General features: G+C 40.1%; 1 protein-coding gene across 1 annotated transcript in view; it reads left to right on the top strand.

The window, feature by feature from the left end:
• The window catches only part of SYNPR (synaptoporin), a 294,799-nt gene that overhangs the window by 96,165 nt on the left and 170,660 nt on the right, over window positions 1–27,974 (top strand). The gene's annotated exons all lie outside the window — the stretch shown is intronic.

Here is a 27,974-nt window from a genome sequence, read left to right as displayed (position 1 = left end):
GCTCCTATGTGCACGAAACCGTGCTAAATATTTGATATGGATTTTTCTCATTGAAACACCATAATAACCCCATGAGCTACGTGCTATTATTTTCTCCTTTTCTAAAAGACAGAGACTGAGGGTTAGAGAAGTTAAGTAATTAGTTCAATAAGGCATAGCTAGTGCCTTTGACGCTAGATTCAATTTCAAATCATTATAACTGGAGAGGAGAGCTCTTAACCTTTTTTTTTCTAACTCAAACTTTTTTCTTAACTCAAACTTTTTCTTGAAATGATTTAATAATTTAGGAAGCATTCTTGAGGTGGAAAGAGCACAAGATTTAGATTTGAGAGGACCTCTTGGCCGCAGCTCTCACACTTACAGCTTATGACTTTATGCACAGAATGAATATAAACTTCAGTCGTCTAAAACCACCTCCTCTGTTTTTGCATTATATCGATATCTTCTGTACTATTATTTACTCAATATATACTTGATACCCTTCTTTAATTCTGAAGATAAATACAATGAAGAAAACAGTATGATTAAGTTCTTCTTAAATGCTACACGATGCTTTGAAGGTGACTATTATTTGCTCCCCCCAACTCCTCCATTGCCTTCCCTCCCTGCTTCCTTCCCTTTCTCTCTCAGAGGTTGTTAGTAAATATTATGGAGGTGTTAAGTATGTGCTGGCACCAAACTAAGACGTTCTCATGGATGTACTAAGAAATAGTGAAAAATAATTGAAAAGGGAGTGATTTTCAGATGGTGGGATTCAACGTCATTTACTATTGTATATTACCTAATGTCACCTCTCATTCTAAGCATGTGTCCCACAATTTGAGAATCACTGGCTTAAACTCTTTGAGAATTTTTGTGAAAATCGAATGGAAGAATGGACATGAAATCACACTGTAAACTGGAAAGTTCTTTTACAACTCTTCCCTTTGGACTGAGGAAACATAAACTCACAATTTGGCTGTAACATTAATAACACCTCTAGCTCTTCTTCCTGCTGATGCTAACTTATATTTTTTCCAAAAATCATCCAGAAAATGTTTTCAAATGATGTAATGGCTGAGGGCTAGGGGTGTTGTTATGAAGCCAAGTAGAAAGAAAGCCCCCACTGCAAGTTTGGGAAAACACATATGGTATGCCATTTGCTCTTTTAATGATGGAGTCAGTCAACAGCTCTTTTGAAGCACATGCTATATGTAAGTCACTCTACAGAGAAAAACCAAATGTGGTTCTAACCTCACAGAGCTAAAAGACTTGTGTAGACTATCAAAACTGAGATGCAAGGCCAAATGCTTGCCCTGTCACGGTCTTGCTGGATGAATGCTGAATTATATCTTGGGAATTGTAAGTAGCTAGAAGTTCATTCACCTTTATTTCATCTCATCCAACATCTGCCAGGCCCTTAGAATGCATCATGTCTATGGTCAGTACTAATTATTGTGGTAGCACACAGCTCACATATGCAGAGTACTTACTATAACTGAGGCTCCATAGTGGGCGGCTTTATGCATTTCTCATAACTGTCTGTTATTAATCCTTATTTTACAGATAGGAAATGGAGGCATAGAGCATGCCTATGCTAAGTGGCTGAATGAGATTTGATCCCTGTTTTAATTGACCCCACAGCTTCTGGCTTAGCAACTAAGCTTGATTGTCTCACCCCCAAAATAAAGAAATAAATTTCCTCCACCCTGTAGGAGTCCATGTGTTCCATTGCTGCCTGCCATCTTAGACGGCATGGGGCAGTGCCGAGTTCTAGAGTAATGACAAGGTGTCTGCCTTCCTCGTTAACAAGCTTTGTTTGAATCATTTAGATGGCATTCTTAATGTTCCTGAAATCTGCTTTGTGTTTGTTTAATTATAATATAGTCTGGCACTTTGGCATTTAATTTTCTTGTTTGGTTGTAATTATCTTCTATGGGAGTAAGAGCAGAGTTGGATTATATTTACTTCCTTTCTTCTTTTCTTTTTTTTTCTTAACATGCAAATCTGACTATGAGTCACTGTGTTCTGATGAGTCTCCATTCTGGGTGACTGACCTGGAATCAGCCTTAGGGGATGTGGCTGTGCAGCCAGCTGGGGTCAACCTGGTGGGAGCCAAGCTGGAGGCTGGTCATGCAGAACACAGTGTGGTGCTGCCCTAGGTCAGCACATCAGGCTGTCCACAAAGTACACTGTCTGCCTCAGTGGCTGATGGTGCGCCTCAGGACACAGGAGAACCTTGACAAGATAGTGACGCCCCTGCCAAGTGGCCTCTGCTCTTCTTTCCAGATAATTAAGATCTTTCAAAACAAATGGCCTTGTCCCTCAAGAATCCCATTTCTCTGGGGTCAGGTCTTATTTTATTTGGCCTGGTGGTCCTCTAAGGAAAACTGCCATCTTTTTAAATGGGGACTATCCTTTAATAGATCATGCAGTGTTGCATAGAGCAAAACAAATGTCTCCCACTCACACCTGGTGTCTCTGCTTGCAAAATGATCCGACCTGATCCCACAACAACCCCACAAGAAAGGCTTCCTATAATTTAGTAATTTGCATACCACCTTTGCAGTTCTCACCATATCCATGTGCTACCATATATCCAAGTATACGACTTTATATTTTTCTTTCAATCCCTCTATTTTTTTAAATACATGTAAAATCTTTTTATCACATAGTTATGTTAGAACTCTAAAATATTTAGAAGGGAGGGTACAAATTTGTGATTTTCTCATAGATGGACTTCCCATCTCTTAACCTTTAGAGTTTTCCACTGGCATGTTCAACTTAATGATCTCCAAATGCCACTATCACTGCAGCCCCCACCTGTCCCCATACTTAAGTTTACAGCAATGTAAAGAGAACTTTAGCATTGCTGTGGTCCTTTGTGATTGGAACAACTTTGAATGTACCCTCCTACTCTTCTTCATCCTTCCAGTCAGCCAAAGACTCCTCTTTATTAGCCCAGTTTCAGAATTTAGAGACTGGGTAGAGAAAGACAGAGTGGGAAAGAAGATAGAAACACAGTCATAATCTGAGAGGCCAGGTTTATCAAAGAACTGGGCCAGAAGGAGGCGTAAGGAGAACAGGAAGAAAGACTTATAGGGCAGAGGTTATTGAAGGAGTTTGAGAGTTTGAGGTGAGAGGTTCTGAAGCAGCTGTGGAGTGTGAGAGATCGGAGGGGAGGGATTTCTGAGCTTTGGGGATATGCTGCTGTGTGTTAAAGGTTGGATGCCCTAGGAAGCTGAGCCTGACTCAAAGACTAGTACTCAGGATGTTTATCAGAGAGGATGTGGATCAACACCTGGGGAGAGGAAGCAGGATGGAGCAGAGGAAGATGAGCCACAGTATAGTCATGAGAAAGACTTCAGCTGACCCTGTCAGGAGTGAAGACAAGATGACCCTTCAGAGCTGTGCCCAGCTGAGATGAGGGGACTGGACGTTTGTGCCTATGATCAGCTGTTGAATGTGGGTTGTCCGTGGAAGAGGGAGTGACTTTGGGCAAGACAGACCTCTTCAGTTGAGGCAACCCCAGGAGGGGCTGACAACTGGGCTCTGACTGTCGGCAGCATGACCCGCAGCTAGGGTAATATGTCTCTTATTCCTGAAGGAGAATCTGCATGGCACATCAAGCATCCATCACACTGTGCATTATGAAATGGACCCATTTATTATTTTTCATAAGCCCAGATAAAGTTTGGAGTTACTTTTTAAGCTATATGTAATTTTTTGAATGGTGGATTTAAAATGTGACTGTGCAAAGACTGGGCCCCATAAGCTCCCAAGATTTATTAGATTTATACCCAGAAACTTGATATTAGATTCCCAAAGCTATTAATTATACCTGCTCACACAACACAAATTCTCATAAATAGAAAAAAGGGGGTAGGGAGAAGTGGTTTTTTATTATATTTTAATAAAACAATTGTCCTGACCTCCAAAATTAGATATTTTTTGCCTTTGCATGAGGAGATTTAGAATTTGGGCTACATATGGGCTTTTATTTTTATTAAATTATGATTAGCAAGAGTAAGAGTGATGCTCTCTTTGGAGCTGCTGTAAGGAACTCAGGTATAAGAAAATATGTTTATTGAGTCCACTTTGTGCATAGTGCATTGTGAAACAGTGTATTAAGTGGATGAAGTATGAGTGTGGGCTCCATTTTTAGAGAAGTGTTTTTGGTCCCAAATAACCAACACGTACCTTGAGCTTAAAAAAGAGAGGAAAGGGGGAACTGTTAGGCCCAACATGACTGGAGCACAGTCCAAATGATGCTATCAAGTGGGCTTCATCCTCAGGCAGGCTCTCCCAAGATGGCTATTGTTAGTCCTGGGCTTACATCATCCCAGTTTAAGTACTGAGCGGAAAGAGTGAACAATGGTTTCAGCCAACTCTGTGGAACCGATGCTGTTTGGCTCTGATTGGCTCACTTGGGTCATGTGCCCATCCCTGCACCAATCACAGTGGTTGGTGGGTAGAGTATTCTCATTGGCCAGGGGGGTATTATATGCATTCTTGAAGCCAGGACATCCCATCAACCCCTCTGGACCTTGTGGGTTGAAAATGTGGTAGGGGTGATTCCTGAAGGAAAATCAACATTCTGTCAATGAAAAAATGGATATATGGATGCCAGTCAGACAAAAACACCTAATATCTACTCTTTTCCGACCAAAGCGAAAAAATTCTGCTCCTGCCACTTTTATTTGACAAATTATTTCCATTCTCTTTCCCTCACTGTTCTCAGATATAAAATGGTGCTGATAATTCTGACTTGGAAGGAAAGGTGTAAGGATAGTTCTTAATGTACAATAGAAGGTCTTTGGAACATAGGAGATGCTCACTAATTAAGAACTGTCCTTATAGTTAATAGCAAACACACTCTGGGCTCTATACTGTTGTTGCCACAAGTATTAGCTCACTTTTTATTAGGAACCTGTGAAAGCCTTTAAATTGGACCAAGCACTAATGACTTCCACCTTTTCACAGGATATATATATTTTAAAGATATGCTTTTTGGTGAGAAAGATTGGCCCTGAACTAACATCTGTTGGCAATCTTCTTTTTTTTTTTCTCCCCAAAGCTCCAGTACATAGTTGCATATCCAGTTGTAAGTCTTTCTAGTTCTTCTGTGTGGGTTGCTGCCACAGCATGGCTTGATGAATGGTATGTAGGTCCAGACCCGAGATCTGAACTGGCAAACCCCAGGCCACCAAAGCGGAGCATATGAACTTAACCACTGTGCCACTGGGTCGGCCCCTCACAGGATGTTTAATATTGTCCTAGCACCATGAAGAGTAAAGCTTGTGATATCTTGGCATTTTCCACCCTGCACAAATTGGCAACATGGAAATAGTTCTCTCTCTAAGGATCATGATAAACAAATGTGTTTTATAGCCCAATTTTGAATCTTAATCAAGAGATTGAACAAGGGAAGGGAGCTGAAATTACAAGTAAAAGAAGCTAATAGAACTCCCAATTACATCAATGTTAAAAGACCTTCTCCAAGGCATATATTAGTAAAACTGGCAAAAGCCAATGACAAAGAAAAAATATTAAGGGCAGCAAGGCAGAAGAAAATAACCTACAAAGAAACACTTATCAGGCTTACAGTGGATTTCTCAGCAGAAACCTTACAGTCTGGGAGAGAGTGGAATGATATATTCAAAATTCTGAAAGACAAAATTATTCAGCCAAGAATACTCTATCCAGTGAAAATATCCCTCAGCTATGACAAAGAAATAAAAACTTTCCCAGATAAACAAAAGCTGAGGAAGTTCATCACCACAAGACCCCTCCTACAAGAAATGGTCAAGAAGGCCCTCATACCTGAAAAAAAAAAAGAAAGAGTATACAAAGCCTTGAGCAAGGAGATAAATAGGCAGACAATCAGAAAATTGCAACTCTCCATCAGAACAGGTCGGCAAACAGTTAATTATAATGTTAAAGATAAAGGGAAGGAAAACGTCAAGAATAAATGTAATCACTTCATTTTAACCGCACATTCACAACACAAAACAAAATAAGTTGTGACAAGAATAAATTAGATGGGGAAGAAGAAAGGGATGGAACCTACTTAGATTAAGGAAATAAGAGGCTATATGAGAGAGAAAGAGGGGTATATATAAAAAGGACACTCCACCAAGAGGACATAACACTTGTAAATATATATGCACCTAACACAGGAGCACCAAAGTACATAAAGCAACTGACCTAAAAGGAGATGTTAACAGTAACACAATAATAATAAGGGAACTTAACACCCCTCTGGCATCAGTAGATAGATCAACCAGACAGGAAAGTCAACAAGGAAATAGTGGGAACTAAATGAAAAACTAGACCAGATACACCTAATAGATATACAGCGAACACTCCATCCAAAAACAGCAGAATACACATTCTTCTCAAGTGCACGTGGAACATTCTCAAAGATAGACCATATGTTGGGAAACAAGGTAAGCCTCAATAAATTTAAGAAGATTGAAATCGTATCAAGCATCTTTTCTGACCATAATATATGAAACTAGAAATCAACTACAAGAAAAACCTGGGAAAGTGACAAATATGTGGAAACTAAACAACATGCTACTGAACAACCAATGGATTATTGAAGAAAAAACGGAGAAATCAAAAAATATCTGGACTCAAATGAAAATGAAAATACTCCATACCATACCAACTCATATGGAATGCAGCAGAAGCAGTCCTAAGTGGGGCTGGCGTGGTGGCACAGCGGTTATGTACACACGTTCCACTTCAGTGGCCTGGGGTTCACCAGTTCAGATCCCAGGTGTGGACCTACACACTGTTTGTCAAGACATGCTGTGGCACATGTCCCACATAAAATAGAGGAAGATGGGCATGGATGTTAGCTCAGCATCAGTCTTCCTCAGCAAAAAGAGGAGGATTAGTGGCAGATGTTAGCTCAAGGCTAATCTTCTTCACACACACACAGAAAAACAAGAAAGCAATCCTGAGAGGGAAATTCATAGCAATACAGGCCTACCATAACAAACAAGAAAAATCCTACATAAGAAATCTTAAACTACATCTAACAGAATTAGAAAAAGAAGAACACAAAAAGCCCAAAGTAAGCAGGAAGGAAATAATAAAAATTAGAGCAGAAATAAATGAAATTGAAACCCCCAAAACAGTAGAAAGGATCAGTGAAACTAAGAGCTGGTTCTTTGAGAAGATAAACAAAATTGGCAAAGCCTTAGCCAGACTCACTAAGAATAAAAGAGAGAGGGCTCAAATAAATAAAATTAGAAATGAAAGAGGAGAAATTACAATGGATACCACAGAAATACAAAGGGTTATAACAGAATACTATGAAAAACTGTATGCTAACAAATTGGACAATATGGAAGAAATGGGTAAATTCTTAGACTCATACAACCTCCAAAAACTGAATCAAGAAGAAATAGAGAATCTAAATAGACCACTCACAAGTAAAGAGATTGAAACAGTAATCTAAAACCTCTGAGAAAATGAAAGTCTGGCAGCAGATTGCTTCTCTGGAGAATTCTACCAAACATTCAAAGAAGATTTAATACCTATCCTTCTCAAACCATTTCAAAAAATTGAACAAAACAGAATACTTCCTAACATATTTTAAGAGGTGAACATTATCCTGATCCCAAAGCCAGACAAGGACAACACAAAGAAGGAAAATTACAGGCCAGTATCACTGATGAACATAGATGGAAAAATCCTCAAGAAAATATAGGCAAACCAAATACAGCAATACATTAAAAAGATCATACACTGTGATCAAGGGGGATTTATACCAGGGACTCAGGGATGGTTCAACATCCACAAATCAATCAATGTGATATACCACATTAACTAAATGAGGTATAAAAACCACATGATCACCTCAATAGCTGCAGAGAAAGCATTTGACAAGATCTAACATCCATTCGTGATTAAAAAAAAACTCTCAATAAAGTGAGTATAGAAGGAATGTACCGCAACATAATAAAGGCCATGTGGGACAAACTGACAACCAACATCATACTCAACAGGGAAAAACCAAAAGCCATCCCTCTGAGAGCAGGAACAAGACAGAGGTGCCCACTCTTATTCAACATAGTACTGGAGGTTTCGGCCAGAGCAATTAGGCAAGAAAAAGAAATAAAAGCTATCCAAATTGGCAATGAAGAAGTGAAACTCTTGCTGTTTGCAGATGACATGATTTATATAGAGAAAATCCTAAAGAATCCATCAGAAAACTATTAGAAATAACCAACAACTACAACAAAGTTGCAGTGTACAAAGTCAACTTAAAAAATCAGTTTCATTTCTATAATAACGAACTAACAGAAAGAGAACTCGAGAATGCAATCCCACTTATAATCACAACAAAAAGAATAAAATATCTAGGAATAAATTTAAGCAAGGAGATGAAAAACTATACAATGAAAACTATAAGACATTATTGAAAGAAATCAATGATGACATAAAGAAATGGAAAGATATTCCTTGCACATGGATTGGAAGAATAAACATAGTTAAAATGTCCATACTACTTAAAGCAATCTACAGATTCAATGCAATCCCAATCAGAATCCCACTAACATTCTTCATGAAATAGAACAAAGAATCCTAAAATTCATATGGGACAACAAAAGACCCCGAATAGCTAAAGCAATCCTGAGAAAATAGAACAAAGCTGGAAGCATCACAACCCCTGACTTCAAAATATACTGCAAAGCTATAGTAATCAAAACAGCATGCTATTGGTGCAAAAACAGACACACAGATCAATGGAACAGAATTGAAAGCACAGAAATAAAACCACACATCTACTGACGGCTAATCTTTGACTAAGAAGCGAAGAACATTCAAGGGAAAAAGGAAAGTCTCTTCAATAAATGGTGCTGGGAAAACTGGACACCCACATGCAAAGGAATAAAACTAGTCCATTATCTTTTTGCCATACACAAACATTAACTCAAAATAGAATTAAAGAATTGAAGGTAAGATGTGAAATGATAAAACTTCTAGAAGAAAATATAGGCAGTACACTTTTTGACATCAGTCTTAGAAGGATCTTTCCAAATACCATGTCTACTCAGGCAAGGGAAACAAAAGAAAAACTAAACAAATGGGACTTCATCAGCCTAAAGAGATTCTGCAAGGCAAAGGAAACCAGGAACAAAATGAAAAGACAACCCACCAACTGGGAGAAAATATTTGCAAATCATATATATGACAACGGGTTAATCTACAAACTATATAAAGAACTCATACAACTCAACAACAAGAAAACAACCCAATAAAAAAATTGGGCAGAGGATACGAACAGACGTTTTTCCAAAGAAGATATACAGTTGGCCAACAGGCACATGAAAAGATGTTCAACATCACGAATCATTAGGGAAATACAGATCCAACCTACAATGAGATATCACCTTCCACCTGTTAGTATGGCTATAATTACCATGACAAAAGACAAGTGTTGGAGAGGATGTGCAGAAAAGGGAACCCTGATACACTGTTGGTGGAAATGCAAACTGGTGCAGCCCCTATGGAAAACAGTATGGAGATTTCTCAGCTATCCCACTACTGGGTATTTATTCAAAGAACTTGAAATCAACAATTCAAAGAGACTTATGCGCCCCTGTATTCATTGCAGCATTATTCACAATAACCAAGACATGGAAGCAACCTGAGTGCCCATTGACTGAGGAATGGATAAAGAAGAAGTGGTATATATACACAACGGAATACTACTCAGCCATAAAAAAGACAAAATGGCCCCATTTGCAAAAACATGGGTGGACCTTGAGGGTATTATGTTAAGCAAAATAAGCCAGACAGAGAAAGACACATACCATATGCTTTCACTCGTATGTGGAAGATAAACAAACACATGGACAAAGAAAATAGATGAGTGGTTACCAGAAGGGAAGGGGTTTGGGGGAGTGGGCATAAGGGGTAAAGGGGCACATATATATGGTGACTGACAAATAATAATGTACAACTGAAATTTAACAATCTTATAAACTATTATGACCTCAATAAAAAAAAAGTGAAGATGGGCACATTGATGAACAAGATGAAATAATGAAGAGGATGAGGGAATGGACCAGGAGAGTGATGATTTGAATTGATGTCGTGGCAGTCTCAGATGGAACAACCCACAAAGAGCAACAATGTTACCAGGACTTGCCAGTCACCATCTTTGACCCCATTAGACCCAATGACAACAAAAGAGAGTTCACTGGTGAAGAAGAATTGTTAAACGACAAGTTCAGAAAGACCTACTATGAATTATTATCCTAGTGGTTTTCAAAGTTCAGCCCAAACTGTGGTGAAGATATTTAGAATAGCGTCATTGCACAAGGTCTCCCCTTCTTTCAAAGATAGAGTTTAACATGGACAAAGATGGAGGATGGAGATTAAAGATTTTTTAAAAGTTATCTGGATTATTCAAAGTAATCAAATCACTCATGGCAGACACTGTTAATCGCCTTCCTTCTTCCTGGCTGGTAAATCCTGATTTTGTTCAGATGTTCGCCATTCCATGTGCTCATGGAAAGGAGTGAGCCACAATGGGTTTAATAAAACTATGGTTATTCTATTCCCCCTTGGAAAAAAAAAAGATTGAACAAAAGTAGACAGAATTCCAGTCAGGCCTTTCTCTTGAGGGTACATTTAGCAAATCAGAATAGCAAGAATACATCCTCCAAATGGTGCCCAGGTGGCTGTTAAATACATCAAAGGCAGGAAACCCAGGAAAGGATGGATGACTGTGAAATTCAAGTGTGATGAGTTTTGATGTGAGTAACTGAAAGGTTAGAGATAAATGAGGCTGTATACCTAAAAGAAAGGGATCTGGGCTGATCCTTAGCAGAGGATATGGCGTCATTGCTGATTGCTTCCTGAGGCCATGTGTCTCATTTCCCATTATGGGAATACAATGCCAACAGCACCATGTGAGGGGAAACAAAGCAGTCTTACAGTCAGACAAACTTGGGCATGCATCCTGTTGTGTGAACTTGAACTTGGACAAAATGTTTAATGCCCCAGCCGTCAGATTCCTCATTCCTTCACCTCTCCTAGTGATACTCCAGCTCCAGCCTCATTGGATTTATTTTTAATTCTTTTAAAAATGCACCCCTCCCTAGGGCCTTCTCCCACAATGTTCCTTCTGCCTGGCATGCTCATCTCTAACTTCTCCAGGCTACACTCCAGGTAGTGCCGGGCCATAATAGTCCTCAATATTTTTTGAATGGATTAATTAATTATCATTAAAATGAGAGGTACTGAATTTCATCAAAGCCCAGTTGCTTCTAATAATAAGCTTTTGGCCTATTTATAGGGGAAAAACATCGGGGATGACTCTTCCTAGAATTTTCTCCATCTCTATTCAGAGCTCTAGCCAGGCTTGAAAATGGTCTAATGGAGCTCCTATCTCCCACCTTTCCTTCCTACACGCTCCTCGGGGCCAACCCTAGGCCACTGCAGACTCTGCCTAACTATGACATGGGAAGTCCATAAAACTTGTGCCAAAGTTTATGTTTCATATAGGCCTTTATTTTGGTTTCCTGAGGACATTTGTATCTACTAGTCATTGAAGTAACAGGCATCTACTGACTATCACGTTGCACCTCTCCCTGGTTGGAGGAATCTGGCCTCATGTTTGTCTGAATCTGGAAAATTCTTTCTGAAGGTCAGTAGTACCAATAGCATCATTAGCATCCCCTGCCATTTATTGAGGATTTGCTATGTGCTGCATACTATGTTAAGGGCAATAATAACAGTTGCAAACACCTGTGAAATTTATGTGTCAGACTCACTCAAAATATATATGTATATATACATCTAAAATGCATACACAGTAACTCAATTCTCACAAAAACCCTACAACGTGGGCACAATTATGACCTCTTGTACAGGTGAGAAAAGTGAGGCAAAGTAAGACTAAGTAGCTTGTCCACAATCACATAGGAAGATAGTGGCAGAACTGAGATGTGAACCAAGATGAATGGGTTCAGAGTCTGCTTTCCTAACTCGTATGCTAACCCCATTTTACAGATGAGGAAACTGATGCTTATAGAAGTAATTTTTGGTGCCCAAATTCTCATAGCTAGTAAATAGCAGAGGCAAAATAATAATTCACGTGTGCCCAACTCCAGTACTTCGGTCCTTGGTGCCATGTCCATTCCTCTTTCCCAAGCTGCACTGCCTCTCATCGGATGTGAGCAGTGAGCAGTGAGCAGAGCCTGCTAAATGGGAGCTCCTATTATAAGTAGCCTCCAGCACTGTTAGGACTAGCAATTCTATTGCCTAACTAAAATGCAGTATCAATAATTGATATTTGTGTAATGATACACTTATCATAAAGAAGAGAAGACGCAAGAATCAGTCCCAGAAATGGTACCGCAGGTCCCTCCTCCTTCAAAGTCTTGCATTAGTGTACTCGAAGTGGAATATTGGATTGCCTAATTCCAGGCAGTAAGAGTCAAGTTTTCAGAAATCATACTGCTCTCTGGTTTCAGAGGCAAAAATCAAATAGATTCTCAGGTTACACCACTGTACACAAACTCTCCAAATTACCATTTTTCATTCCGTATTTACTCAGTCAAAGGCATGACCATATACACAAAAGGACCCCTAACATAAGGCTAGTCCTGGTCCTTGAGGAAAGGGCATTGTGTATATGTATATGTCTGTTTATGGAATCTTGGAAATCTGTTATCTTTCCTGTGCTCTTGAGCATCATCTGGGGAACAGAGCTGCATCCTCATGAGGCTGCTGTGAGAATCCAGGGACATAATGTATGAGGAAGGTACTTTGAAAACTACAAAGTGCTAAACAAATGGAAAGCGGTATTGTCAATATCATCTGAGGAATTCAGTCACACCCTGGGTGCCTAATGGTTCAGCTAGTACATCCAAGCAGAATCTCTTCTTTGATGTCCCAGGTCAGATCAGGTCTTGATATACCCCTTCATGACACAGTGTGCTTTTCCTTCATTGCATCTGGCATAATACTACTTAATTATTTGCCTAATCATTATTTTTATATCTATTTCCTCTGTCAGAATGTAATCTCCCCAAGGTCAGGATTGTGTGTAATCTTAGCCAATACTTTTCCCCAGATCACAGCACTAACACATAATAGGTCCAAAATAAATATTCACTCAGCAAAAGTTTGGGCTTTGGAACAGGACAGACCTGAATTCAAATCTTAGCTCTGCCCCTTTCCTAGCTGTGTGATCTTGAACAAGTCTCTTAAACCTCTCTTAGCCTAAGTTTCATAACCAATAACACATTTTGTAATTCTACTTCCTGCTTGTTCTTCCTTTTTTTAAAATTTGATGTTGGAGTCTGAATTTAACTCTATTCATTCGAACCCAGAATTTGGTGTAAATTAAATCTTGTTTTGACTCTATCCAAGGGATTATTACTAGAAAAACCAGAAAACTACATTCACATTGAGGATCTCCTGGTTTGGTCCCTGAGGACATTAAATGAGATTCTAAGTGTACTTAACTTTTGTTCTTGCTTTCTTAAAAATTGCATCCAGAAGTTTTTTCTTTATCATGGTAAAATCTCTTACCTCTAAAGCAAATCACTCTCAGCCTTTCTGGATCAAAGGAGCTATTCAGCTTTCTTCCAAAGAGAAAATGCTCCCCAGATTTCTCTGGGCAGTAAATATGTTAAATTGCTATAGGTCACACTGCCACGATACAACCAAATAAAGCTGAAACACCACGTCTCCGTCAGTTCAGAATCACTTCTCCAGAATTTTAATTCTGAGAGAATAGAAATATGTCCAAAGAAACAAAAATCACTTAAGTAATCATACTTTAAACAATTTTTAACCAAAAACCAATATTAACCACTAAAGCAATTCTGAGCATTGGCATCAGATAAAGTTTGCAATTATCTCATATTTATGGGGCAAAATTTATCTAATAGCAATCCTCAGGATAAATAGGCGCATCCGTCAAACTATGGATCTACCAGTCTACACCACCATATGGAAAGCAGTGTGCTGTTATAACCCACACATGGTGGGTAATAAGGAGTTTAAAGGCTCTCACTGAGACTCGCTTGAGGAGCTGACCGCTGATTATCAAGCAATTCTGATACTTGAGGTGGAAATCATACTGGGTGCTTGTTTCTGGCTCCAGTCTGCATGTTATTCAGACAGCTGTGGATGGCCGTCCTTCTCTGCCTAAACCACAGGATTATTGGACATAATGCTACCAAAGGCAATTTGCACATTGCTTCCTGACTTTGTTGAATTATTTCCTTGTAATAAATTTCCAAAGGTAGAAATAGGCCTCTTTATGACGGTTAGTATATGAATTTATCCTGGTGTTTTCCAGAAGGGTGGCACACATTTTCAGTGCTGCTAGAAAAATATGTGCAGTAATAATAAACAGTAACAAAGTGGCTAGTTTCTGTTTATTGAGAGGTTGTTGTGTGCCAGGCACTATGCTAAGCACTTCACACACATCATCTTGTCTTATCTGAACCTCACAATAATCCTGCTTGGTAGGTACTATGATTATACCTATTTCCAGGTGGAAATGTTGAGATTCAGGGAATCTGAGAGGCTAAGCAAATTGCCTAAGGTCACACAGCTCATGAGTGTTGTCTCTCCATTACATGTGAAGTAATGGTAGTAATAACTAGTAATAACAGATAATAAGCATTGCGTGTTTAATATAGACCAAGTATTGTAGGCATATATCACATTATAAATGTATTATCTTTACATTATCTCTTTAATAAATAGCTTTATTTAAAGTAGCTTCATGACTATAACTTTACCTGCATCAGGTTTTGTACTTCAAAATTTTCTTTCTTCTTTTTGTCTTATCTAGTGGGTACAATATCATCCCTTGGGATTTAAAAAAAATTTCTTTTTGTTAATTGTGAAGACGAATATCTCTTCTATTTAAAGCTTCAGTTATTAAAAGCGTAGAAATGTATTGCATCTATCTAAAGCCCAGCTCCCTATCTTACTTAATCTCTCTTTACCTCAATTTCCTCATCATTTTTGAGAGTTAAATTAGTGAAAACATGTAAAGCATTCAGAGCAGTGCCTGGCCCATAGGAAGCAGCCTAATAAGGTTAGCTATTACCTAATAATAACCTAATAATAACCACAGGGCATAACCAACCATCCGTGGATGGACTCCTGCCCGACAGGGACCAGCTATCGCTGGTTGCATCCTTACCTCCTTGGGTGATTACACCTGCACATTGGACAGTCCATTGTATGACGTCTGCTCCACAGTTATTTAATTCTGGAGCTGGCACACCCTCTCTATGAAAGAACTCTCTAATTGCCCTTCAATTCAGTGATTCATCACAGCACAAGGCTCTTCAAGATGTTACTTCTAAGAAAAGCTATTAGCCTAAAGATGAAACTTGGAGAGCTCCCTTTCTGACCAAACAAGTTTTACAGAAGTGAAACTAGAGGAAGAAAACTATACAACCAACTCTGTGGGCAAGTCAATACCCCATGTCTGGAGGGAGGGAGGGAGGGAGGAAGAGGTTTTCAATCATTCCTTCCCAAGACGTCCCAAATCAGCATCCCCTTCAGGAGCGATAGTAGTTCAGACGGTGCCTCTTTTTCAGCCAACATCTTCAGCTTCCAGGTTGACAGCATCCTTTCTACTTAATGTGTCAAGAACACTCCCAGATAAGTCTCTGGGCCGTCAGGTCTTTAGTTTGAAAAGATGTGTGATGGAGGGCCAAGTTCTCCCCCTGGCTCAGGAACCATTCATACTCAAAATCTGACTAAAAGGCAAACAGAACAATTTAAATATTTCATACCTGTGTTTTGTTTTATTTCCTGTGGGAGCTCTCTGCCTGTGATTTCAGCTTCTCTAGTATTAGAATAGAGGGAGCACTCTGAAGCCTTAAGGACATTGACAGTGGAAATATGGCCGATGGATTGGTTCTAGAAGGCTTTAAGTAAGGCACAGAAGAGAAGGTGCCCTCTTGGGTGATAAGGTATCTGGGGGATAGTCTTGGCACCACTATTTACTGAGGCCTGGAGCCAACTACCTACCCTCTGTCCAGAAGCACAGGTCTGGAAAATGAGAGAGTTGATTCAGATTGGTAGTTTTTAAACTTTTTCATGCAGTGTAACCCTTTAAAAAAATCTTACTTGAAACTCTGATGTGTAAAACAGATAGAAATCAAGCTACTTTGGTTAAAATAGAACCAAGAGGCCCAAAGTGCTACCTGCTTGGCTTCCAGTTTACTTGCTCCTTCCCTTCCTTTCCCCTCTCCCTCCCGCATTCTCATCTTTCTGGCAGCTTCTAAGGCACCTTTGAGGAACTTTTGTACATAGAGGATCACAGTTATAAAATCACTGCTTTCATCAATTCCTAAGGTCTTACTGGTTCTGAAAATCTATGATGTCAGAAGCCAGGTCCATACTAGGACATCTAGCATGGTGTAGAAGAAAGACTATCAACTTGAATTAGGCAGACTTGGGCGTCAATCCATGCTCTGCCACTGACTAGCTATACAATTTTGGACAAGTCAGTTATCTTCCTTACAAAAACCCTTCTCTTGTCTGAGGAAGTTGAGAGCTTCCTCAAAAAATATGATAATAGCCCATGAACAATATTCAAAAGATGTTAATTCTCTTCTTTTCTGCGTCCCAAGAATTATCTTTGAAGAAAGTAAAAAGTGTCATTGAGATAGGCATTCAGATAGCTTCAGCAAAGAAAGTGTTTGGGGGTATGCAACATACTCATAACAAATGGAAAACAGCCTCTCCAATTATTCTGGAGGTGGGTAGAGAAGGAAGAAGCTTTTCACTGTTCTAAGAGAGTATGATGAAGAGGAGGGGTGAAAATTTTCTGAGAAAAACCTGGGGTACAAAATGATCGAGGGACCAATTTACTTTTGGGAGCATGGCTCGCCTCAAGTTTGATTGTTCTCCTTTGCCTTCTGTAAGTGCAATCAGCTCCCAAATCAAGAAAGACTCTCCAATTCAAAAGATGGCAAAAGCGGCTGCATAAATAGAGTATGTGAGAAGTGTCTTAGGAGCAGGGCCTTAAAAACAGATTTTGAGTTAGTAGTAAAAGCAAATGGAATCTTAGACTCCATTAACAAAAGCGTGGTCTCTATGACAAAGAGATACACTGTCTTCACTCTGCTATTTCAAACACATATGAAGAACTGTATTTGAATGCAACCACTTTAGAGTGTACTTTCAGAGGAATCTATCAGATGGTAGCAACTATTTGATGAGGGAATCAAAACCACGTTCCATGAGGAATGTTTGAAGGGACTGGAAATCCAGGCTAGGTAACAGGCAGAAACTCAGACACTTCTTGGGCTAGGAAGCAGGAACACATGATGGCTTTCATGGTAGGAAAATCTTCATCAGGACCTACAGCTAGAATGAATGAGATGCAAAATATTGCACCATTCAGCTCGAGATTCAGAGCCCAGGAGGAGAGCATCTGATTAGATCAGCTTAAGTCATAATGCCTGCTGCATTGGGGAGTAAAAATGATCTGGCCATGGTAGACTAGATTATCATGCCAACCCTTTACTGCCTCCCAAGTAACAGAATTATACATCCACATTCTTTGCTGTGTGACTTTGTAGTTCCTTTCACTAAACTATAGATTTTTTTGCATCTTCACTTTGCACTCAACTATGTAACTTGCTTTGGCCAATTGAATAGATAGAAGTGAAAGTGTATCAGTTCCTATTCTAGGCCTTGAAAGGCTTCCCATACTTCTGCTCATTCTTTTCTATCTTTGCTACTTCCATGAGAAGAAAATGCCTAAGCCACTCTGTTGTTCAATGGAAATGAGAGTCACATGAAACAGAACCATATAACTGAGCCAACCCCCATCTCATTCTGTAGAGGAATGAGTGAGCTCAGCCAAGACCAACAGAGCATCCCAACTGACCTATAGATGTGTGAGGAAAAGAATGCTAATATTTATATGCAAATAATATTTGGGGAGTCCTTCACTGCAATAGCTTGTTTTCTTAGTGAGATACAGTGTATTAGTTATCTATTGCTGCATAACAAATGACCCCAAAATTTAAAGGCTTAAAATAAGTATTTATTATCTCATACAGTTTCTGTGGGTCAGGAACCCAGAAGCAGGTTAGCTGAGAGGGTCTGACTTAGGGTTTCATGTGAGGCCCCAGTCAAGGTGTCAGCCAGGCTGAGGGGCTGGATGACTTACTTCCAAGATGGCTTGTTGGCTGGCAAGTTGGAGCTGTCTGTTGGCAGAATGCCTCATTTCCTTGTCACATGGACTTCTCCATAAGGCCACTTGTGTGTCCTCATGACATGGCAGCTGGCATTCTCCATAGCAAGAGTGACCAACGGCAGAGGCAAGGTGCTGGTAAGGAACTAGATGTAATACACACAAAAGGTTTAAGTATGATGCCAAGAAGAGGCCCCAGTTTGAGAGGGAGAGATTTATAAAACCTATGGTGCTTTGAAACCTATAATGCAGGTGGGTAAAGGAAGAGAGGTAGAGAGATGGAATTCTTATACTCATAGAGGTATTAGGAGGAAATCTAGGAGGGGAGCTACAATTGGAATAGCAAAGCAAGCACCCAAGAAAATAATTGGCTTTACTAATGAATGGCCTGTAGGTATACACTCAACAGACTGGCCAGGAATCAAATAAATGCTTGATGAGAGCCATTCAGTTAAAAGCATGTGATCGCTATGATCAACTAGAAGTAAGAAGTAAATGATGGTGATGCTTATTACATTTACTACCAAGTAGAACTATGAGGTGAAGCTAGCAGGTGCTACTCTAATCTCAGGCCATTGGTGGTCAGGCCTCTCTACCTCCTGCTATGTTTCAGGTGCTCTGGCCTAAGGAGAGACAGCAAGAGGACAGGGGAAAAACACAAGAAAGCCTGGTTATCTGAGCCCTGCTTCCCTGGGTTGTCTGTGCAAAGTTTGAAGATCATTAACTGTGAATATGCATCTAGCCCAGAGCAGAAAACAAACTGGGGGATCAGGTTAATGGCAGAACAAAGACTCAGCTATTCTATCAGGAAGGGATAGCACATACCTGTGCCTGTGCTTGTGTTCATGCTGGGCATCACTAGTTAACTGCACTTTTTTGCAAAGTCTGAATGTGGCCTTGGGAATCCTTTTAGGAATGAAAATGCTGCTCCAAACAGCTGCTATCAATGGGTTGGAGTAGTGCAGTGTGAACCGTGTTTGCCCTCCGTGGGATCAATCTCTCAATCTCTCTGAGAGCTGAGGAATTCTTGGCCAGTAGGAGGTGAAGACAGCAGTGTCCCTGGCTAGGGAGACACCTAGAGAACAAGTGTCCTCCAGTCTGCTGATCCTCAGAGACACACACTGCTCGCTGGAGACAAAGAGGCCCCTGCTGTTCATCCTGATTTCATATATTCCAGCCTCCCTGCTCATAAAGGAAGAGTGCTTGCGCAGGGGAAGGAGCCCCTGCGTCCTAGTTAAGGATGGAGTCAGAAGCAGGGACCGGGGTTTGAAGAAGACCACATTCTAGATCAGGCAATATTGGCATTTGAGGCTGGATGAGTCTTTGTTGTGGGGGGCTGTACCGTGCATTATGGGATGTTTAGCAGCATCCTACTCTCTAGATACCAGTAGCACGCTCCCCTAAGTTGTGACAATCAAAAATGTCTCCAGGAATTGCCAAATTTCCCAGGGTGGCATGGGGGAGGTGGTGCAAAATCTCCCCCAGTGGAGAACTACTGCTCTAGACGATAAAAATCAGGGAACAGAAATCCAACATGAATGCCAGTTCCCATCGGTAAAATAAGGTAGTATTTTACAACCCAGTGTCTGTGCTAAGAACCCTGAAACTCTGTCTTTTTCTCATTTTATCTGTATTACCCCTTTTTATGGCAAAATCTTAATAGGAAAAGGGCCAGACTATGACTGTGGCCATGACTGGGGAGACACTTTCCTGTTCCTTTTTTTTTTTTTTTTTGGAGGAAGACCAGCCCTGAGCTAACTATTGCCAGTCCTCCTCTTTTTGCTGAGGAAGCCTGGCCCTGAGCTAACATCCGTGCCCATCTTCCTCTACTTTATATGTGGGACGCCTACCACAGCATGGTGTGCCAAGCGGTGCCATGTCCACACCTGGGATCCCAACCGGCGAACCCCAGGCTGCTGGAAAGCGGAACATGCGAACTTAACCGCTGCACCACCGGGCCGGCCCCTTCCTGTTCTGATAACTCCAAGATAGAGGAAGTGGGTGGGGGTGTGGATTATGCATTCATTGAAGGAGAGGGAACAAATGGTGCCGCAAGGCTTAGGTCCGTCCTACCTTCATGCCTTTGCTTTAGCAGTTCCTGCTTCCCTCAGATCAGTGTATGGCTAGTTCTTTTTGAACAAACAGGGCTCAGTTCAAATGTCACTATTTCAGAGACCACCCAACCAAAGATAGTGCCCCTCCTCATCACTCTTATCCCATTATACTGCTGCATTTTCTTCATAATATTTAATATCTGAATTTGTTTTCTTAAGTTGAACACATACTTATTTTAGGACTCCAGGCACTCACGAGAGTATGAGCCTAACTGGAGAAAAAACCTTATCTTTTTCGTTCATTGCTGTATTTCCCATGCCTGGTACCACGTGGCAGCTCAAGAAATATTTGTTGCACAAATGAATAAAGCATGGTGTGCCTGACATAATCATTGCAAGTGTGATAGTAATGCAAATGTGGAAGCACACGGGGCTGTGGGAGCACACAGTTTAGGGGGACCTAAACTGTCCAGGAACATGAAGGAAGGTTTCTAGAAAGAGTGTCCTCAAATATGAGACCAGAAGACTCTGGCCAGGAGAAGAGACCAAAACAGTAAATATTTATATATACATATTATATATATATAATATATAAGTACATATAATAATAAATCTATTTACTTCTATAATAAATATTTATTTATATAATAAACGTATTTATAAATAATAAAAAATACATATATCAATATGTGTATTAACACATTTAATCCTCACAGTAACCCCATGAAGTAGGTACACATGTTAGATCACCATTTAACACCATCTCCATCACCAGTTAACAAATCAGAAAATACGAGTATCCAGAGGCTAAGCTATCTTGGTCAAGGTCATACTGCTCGTAGTATGGAAAGCTGAGATATGAAACTGTGTGATCTAGTATCAGAGCCCACACCCCTAACCATCATACTAATGAAGGAAGACAGAAGAGTAGCATGGTTAAAGTCCCAGCGGTGAGAGAGAATATGATGTTGGGAAGCTGGTAGGAGTCCAGGATGTCTTGTGCAGAGAGAACAAGGAAGACAGTGGGGTGAGTGATAAAGTAAGATAGAAAAGAACCAGATCAAGGGAGATCTCATCAAAAGACCACGCATTAGCAAACTCTGGGAGTCGTCCTTAATCGACCACAGCTCTTACATTGCAGATTAACATGAGCAATCCCATAAGCTATTAGATAGATTTAATTTCTTGTGTCCAGGTCCAATTTATCAGTTAGTAATATTTAGAAAGGTGTTCACAATAGCTATCCTGCCTCCAACCATCATTTACAGGGAGAACAAAAACACTCATGCTGTTTAGCATCCTGGTTTGTTTTATTTTTTAAAGAAAAGGCAACAGAGCATTAGTTTTTATCCTGGAATAGATGGTTTGTCCAGCTGTAGATGCAGTAGAAAGGAAGCTGAATGTTAATTAGGTGTCACAAGTAATTATGGTGATTATGTTTTTTTAAATAGCTATTGGGAATAGCTGGATCCACATCTAGAATGTGATGTGAATGACATTTTAATAGTTTTTAAAAGAAAAAGAGGGCAGCCTGTTACTAAGGAAATTACAGTGAATAGAATTATAGTAAAATAGATTTTTTAACAAAGAACTGTAACAATGGTAATACACATGAAGTATATAGTATATATCGAGGAAAATTGTGAAAAAAATTTTTGAGACAAGATCCCTTATTTCCTTAAATCTTTGCCTCAAGGTTTCACTGCAAAGTTTCAGGCTGTAACTATCTTTGTGATTTTCCTTAGAACTGGGTCAGATCACCGTTTTTATAAACCTGTTGTTTTAATGATTTTTGATTACATGCTTTTTATCTGCTACAGAGACTCTGGTACTGCAATAAGTTGCACGATCATCCACTTCGTGAGAAATTTTTATTGAATTAATTTATTTTAAAATAAAAATCACAATTTGGAGTATCAATATTTAAGGTAGATATTTATCCTGTTTTTTATAGTGAAGGAACTCTCCTTTTTATTAAAAAAAAAAAAGAAGTCACTTGACTTCTTTTAAATAGAGCATCTGCTTCCTATATTTAAAACATTTTATATACACCTTGGGATTAGTAAGGCAAGATTAACCTGACTTTTCTGGTCAGAATTAAGACTCTACAGAAAGGAGAGGCATTGCACTAACTCTTTGTAATCACAAATTACAAGCCAGCAATGTAGATGAACATACTAGCATTTATTTAGTCAGTCATTCAACAAATATTTGTTGAGCAGCTATCACGTGTCACTTATCATGAGAGATGAGTGGGCAGTAATCCACACCATTATTTGGTGACTTTCCTAAAGAAAAGGACGTATTTCCATTAGCATTAGTGGATCCCTACCTCAACTACTACAGCGCAGATGGTCTCTATCCCTCCCCCGTCCCAGCTGAGAAACATGGCTGACTTCCAATGATGAACCACATAGTCTCAGTCCCTGTCCATGACTGTCTGTGGGAGGTCTTCCAAATTCAATGGGTAAATAGTAAACAATGTGATGAATAGTCTAACAGGAGAAATCGGTGAAGCTGTGAGTTCACATGGAAACTTCCCAGAAGAAATGTCCTATAAACTGATAGGAAAGTGGTACCAAATGCAGAGGTAGGGCAAGTGTGAACAGCAAATGCAGAGTGCTGAACGCAAAAGAGTGCAGCTCGCATTCAAGGAAATGAAAATAGTTCTGTACGGCCAGATCATAAAGGATGGAGGAGGCTATGGTTGATATTGAGTCCAGATAAGCTCAGGGCCTGTGGACCATATTAAAGCCAGGACTTTACCTTTAGAGCAGTCGGAAGCAGAGAAAGGGTCTTGAGCAAGAGAGTGGAATGATCAGATTAACCTTTGAGAAAGATCTATTCAGCTGCCATGTGGAGAGTAGTTTGGCGAGACCAAGGCTGGCATCAGGAAGAGTGGTTAGGAGGTCACTTATTACATGATTCTGGGTGGGAGACAGGGGTGGCCTGTGCTAAGGGAAAGAGAAGAATAAATGGATTTGAAAAGAGCATTGTGTAACAGAATCTACAAGACTGTTTGCTGTAGCTTGAATTCTGGGTTACTGGAGAACATTTCAATGATCTGGATTCAATAACAATAACAAAATAATAATGGCTATCAAAATATGGAAATTATTGGGTGTTTACTCTATGATAGGCACCTGATCAGCACTTCTCAGTGAATCTTCAGGAGACCTTCATGAATTAGATAGTCACTTTATCCTCCCTGTCTTGTAGAGAGGAAACTGGGGATCAAAGAAGTGGCATTTCTTGCCCTGGGCCGCACTACTAGTTGGTCACAGAGCTGGAATTTGGGCACCGGCGGTCTGACTCCAGAGCCCATGCTCTTGCTGGAAACGAATGTTGGAGAACAATAATGGGATTTGTATAATATCTGAGTCTTCAGGTGTATAGGTTAAGAGTGTAGCTTTTTACCACCGGTATCTTGTGTACTTGTCAAGACCGCTATCTTTGTGTTGTCAGTGAAATTTATTCCTTTTGCTGCAGAGAAAACATAGATTATGGGTAAGAAAGAGAAAAAAGAAGGAAGAAATAAAATAAAGAGCAGTATAGCATGGACTAGGTGTCCACTACATTCTCTATACCAGGTCCTCTTCTAGGTGCTTTATTTTTATTCCTCATTGCACTGGGTGCAGGGGGTGTATTATTTTTAATCTTCGAGCAACTGTAGGAGGCAGGTGGTGTGATTCCATGTGATGAATTCAGAACCTGAGATTGAGAGAGGTTTCACTTTATGTTCCTAGTCATTCCATTAGGACAGGGCAGAGCACAGCCTGGCTCTGGTTCTCTTCTCAGAGTACACGGCTGCCTCAAAAGAGAAAAGGACGACAGAGATGTGCAAGGCAGGTAGACATTTGGACAGCAAGAATCAAGGATTCAAAAAGTGGAAACAGCACGGATGGACCTTGAGGGTATTAGCTAAGCGAGATAAGTCAGACAGAGAAAGACAAATGCCATATGATTTCACTCATATGTGGAAGATAAACAAACACATAGATAAGGAGACCAGATTAGTGGTTACCAGAGGAGAAGGGGGTGGGGGAGGGCAAAGGAGTAAGGGGGCACCTATGTATGGTGACAGATAAAAACTGGACTGTTGGTGGTGAACACGATGCAGTCATATAGAAACTGAAATATAGTGATGTACACCTGAAACTTACACAATGTTGTAAGCCAGTACGACCTCAATAAAATAGTTTTTTAAAAAATGGGAGAGGAGAAGGAAAGCTTTGCTGAGTGTAGAATTTGGACCTGGGCAATCTTAGAAGCAGGTCTCGTTAGAATAACAGGATTGTCTTCTTTGCACATTGTTGCCAAGTTCCTTGATAGTGGGAATGTATTCTGTTCACTTGAGTGCCCCACGTTGAACTCCACAGCAATTAGATGTCAGGACCAGAACATAAGTTCCAGTCTAGATATTTTTGTTGCCACAAGAAGTGAATTGGTGCCCTTTGGATTGTCACAGATCAGTCCATGTCGAATAATTGAGACTCCAAGAAATGTAGTTGCCTCTGAATTTTCTTGGAATAGATGGTACGTTGGACTCACAGTCCACCTGTCCTAGTCCCAGGACATTGAAATCAGAGCACTGAAAATATCTAACAGATAACAAAGCACAGGCAGTTTACAAGATTGATTTACCTACCTAAGTCATGTGTGTACCTGGCGGTAAAGTTTACACAGAGTTGTTTCTATTGCGTCTTGGCTTTCCATGGAGAAATCACATGCACAGTGTCGGACTGTGGCAGTAATGTATCACTGCAGCATAAACCAGGAGCGAGTGGTAATGCTATCCAATCGGCCTCTTTATCCCTGAGATGAACACAGCAAGCTCTCAAACAATGCTTGAGTGGATGATAGCAAGAATTATGAGCAGCTTATTCCTGTCTATTAAAGACGCAATGTAGTATGGTGATCAAACCTATGGATGCTGAGCTCAGACTGTCTGGGTTCAAATCATCCTAGCTACATGTTTGACATTTAGCTCTCTTGACTTCAGTTTTCTCATCTGTAAACTGGAGATAATACTGTTGCACGATATTCCACTTTAAGTGCTTAATAGGCCCTGATGTATAGTAAGTGTTCAATACATGTTAACTGGTACTTATTTATCAGCATTAATAAGCTACAAGGGAAAAGCATTCCTTTGTGATCTTATATCATTTCCCAAAGATATCTTTGCTCAAGATAAAAAAAGGCATACACATGCAGAAATCATTCCTTTGAGAGGTGGATCCAGAGATGCAATCCAGTCTTGTTTGGGAGCAAGACAAATGGTAAGGTGAGTAGAAAGGTTACTCAGAAGTTAGACTGTAACCCAGAGTGGGTGTCTCCATTACCCCACCCAAGTGCAGATGCTAGGGCTCTCCCTTCAACACCAACACATTGATATTGATGGCCTGTCTTTCAAAAGGGGAGTACGTAGGTACATTTGAAGGAGGTGAGAATGCCCACCTGGGTGGGGCTCAGCAAAGATACTGCACATACTAATGGCATCTTTCTACTGCTTGAGTCACAGGTGTCTTTAGAAAACTGGCTACCATGACTCCTCAGTATGGAAACATGTAGTGCTCACCCAACTGGCAATGGAAATCCTCAGATTTTTTGGCTTTCCCTTGACTACTCGCAGAGAGCCTTCACAATCTCTACACTGACTGCCCTCCACTCCTCTCCATGAGGTCTTTCCTGTCTGACCCAGCCAACTTCCCCCAGGATTTTGAGCCTTTCTACTCTCTTCCACTTTCATCTACCCCATAAAGCCAGGTGACACTTGTCTTGTCGCCCTACAAACTGATCAGTCTGTAGCTTTTCTTTATTCTTGATCCAATACGGTCATAGGATAAGCCCTATAACACTCATTCATTCCTCAGGGACTTCCATTTTGGTTTTCAAAAACCCTTTCTTCTCTCGATAAAATTCCTCATACATCAAAAGCCATGGCTATTGAAGCTATCATTTCTGACGTGGGCTTCAATTTGGAATTCAGAAAAGTTAAATATTAATTTTTTGTTCTCTTTACATTTCTGCTATAACCACACTAGTTCTCCTTGAGGCAATGTGGTGCTTCTGAACAAGAGGAAGGGTCAAAATCAAGGAAGGGAAGAGAAGCACAAAGATTGATGCTTCAAAGTCATATCTTGCTACATCACATCCATTCATTTTGAGTCCCATTTTCAAGTTTTGGCAAGTTGCCTCCTATCTTTGACTCATTGCTGACATTGATCCCTGGACTCTGCTGTCTTGCCCCTATGAAGATGTAAAGTGAGGACCATGGTGGTGAGGTTCTCCTGAGATTCACACTCATTCTTCATATCATAGGGCTCCTTATGCATTTTACAAAGTTTAAATATTGCTCCTTAGATATGTATTGGGTGCTTACTAAGTGTGTCTCATTTAGTCTTCACAACAACCCTATGAGGTAGATGCTAGTATTGTCCTTATTTTACAGATGAGGAAACTGAGATTCAAAAAAGTTGAGGCCATCATTTCTGCTATTCATCATGTATTTCCAGTTCTCCTTTTAAGAACTACCCTGTTGGAGTTAGTTGTGCCTATATAATTTGCTTTAGTAAATAAAATACAGGTAGAAGTGATGCATGTTACTTCTGGGTAGAAGCTCTAAGTGCCAACGCACAATTCACCATGCCTATTTCCCTATCCCTCAACAATGTTCCAGAGAGTGGAAACTCCATTTATTTGCCTCCTGAAATAAGGATGACAACGAGCAGAGCCCCATCCATCCCTTAGTGGATAGGTAGCAACATGCGAGGAAGAAAACTTTGCTGTTTTAAACCACTGAGTTTTGGAGGTTGTTTGTTAACAGCTTAGCCCTGCTTATCCTGGTTAATGCAGCACTACTCATTCATGCAATTATTTATCCATTTATTCGTTCAAAAAATAATTATTAACTATCTACTGTGTGCCAGTGCCAGATGTGGACAAGGTACTGCAAAAGCAAGTCATGATACTTATCTTTGTAGCCTCTGATAACTTGTCCACCAAAGTCATGCACTTAAGTAAATGATGGAGTCAGGTTTCAAACTCACGCCCTTGGATTTGAGAGTTTGTGCTTTGAAACAATGCATTCTATTATCTCAAATAAATATTTCTAGAATAGTTTACAATTGGTTAAAAACAATTTCAGGTTCTGAGTCTGATCTATCTCAGAAAGCATAGCAGGTTAAATTTCTTATGAGCACAGTTGTGAAGGGCAAAGCAAACTGGCTGGGGCTCACCACCAAAAAGAGGTTAAACAAGATGCCAAAATGTTGGCCACGATTTATGGAGTGGGCATCGGTCATATTTTCTGGTTGCCTTGTGTCTTTTAAACACCTGTTAAATCTGCAGGATTTTTCTACTTGATGGGTCTCACCTCCCTGATACAGGAGCCTGAAAATTCATTTCCAGACTCCTTTGCAGCTAGAACATGGGTATGTGACCATTCTCCACCAATCAGATTCACCCTGTCTAGTCTTCAATTCAAAAATAAGCAATCTGATATACAACGGAATACTACTCAGCTGCAAAACAGAACAAAATCATTCCATTTGCAATAACATGGATGGACCTTGAGAGAATTATGTTAAGTGAAATAAGCCAGCGAGAGAAGGATAATCTGTGTATGACTCCACTCATATGAGGAATTTAAAATTAGGGACTAAGAACAGTTTAGTGGATACCAGGGGAAAGGTGGGGTGGGGGGTGAGCACAAAGGGTGAAGT

The sequence above is a fragment of the Equus caballus genome, chromosome 16 (genome assembly GCF_041296265.1).
Source record: "Equus caballus isolate H_3958 breed thoroughbred chromosome 16, TB-T2T, whole genome shotgun sequence".
In the NCBI taxonomy this organism is placed as follows: Eukaryota; Metazoa; Chordata; class Mammalia; order Perissodactyla; family Equidae; genus Equus; species Equus caballus.
The sequence above is the reverse complement of the archived record's forward strand: the minus strand, read 5'-3'. Positions and strand labels throughout refer to the sequence as shown.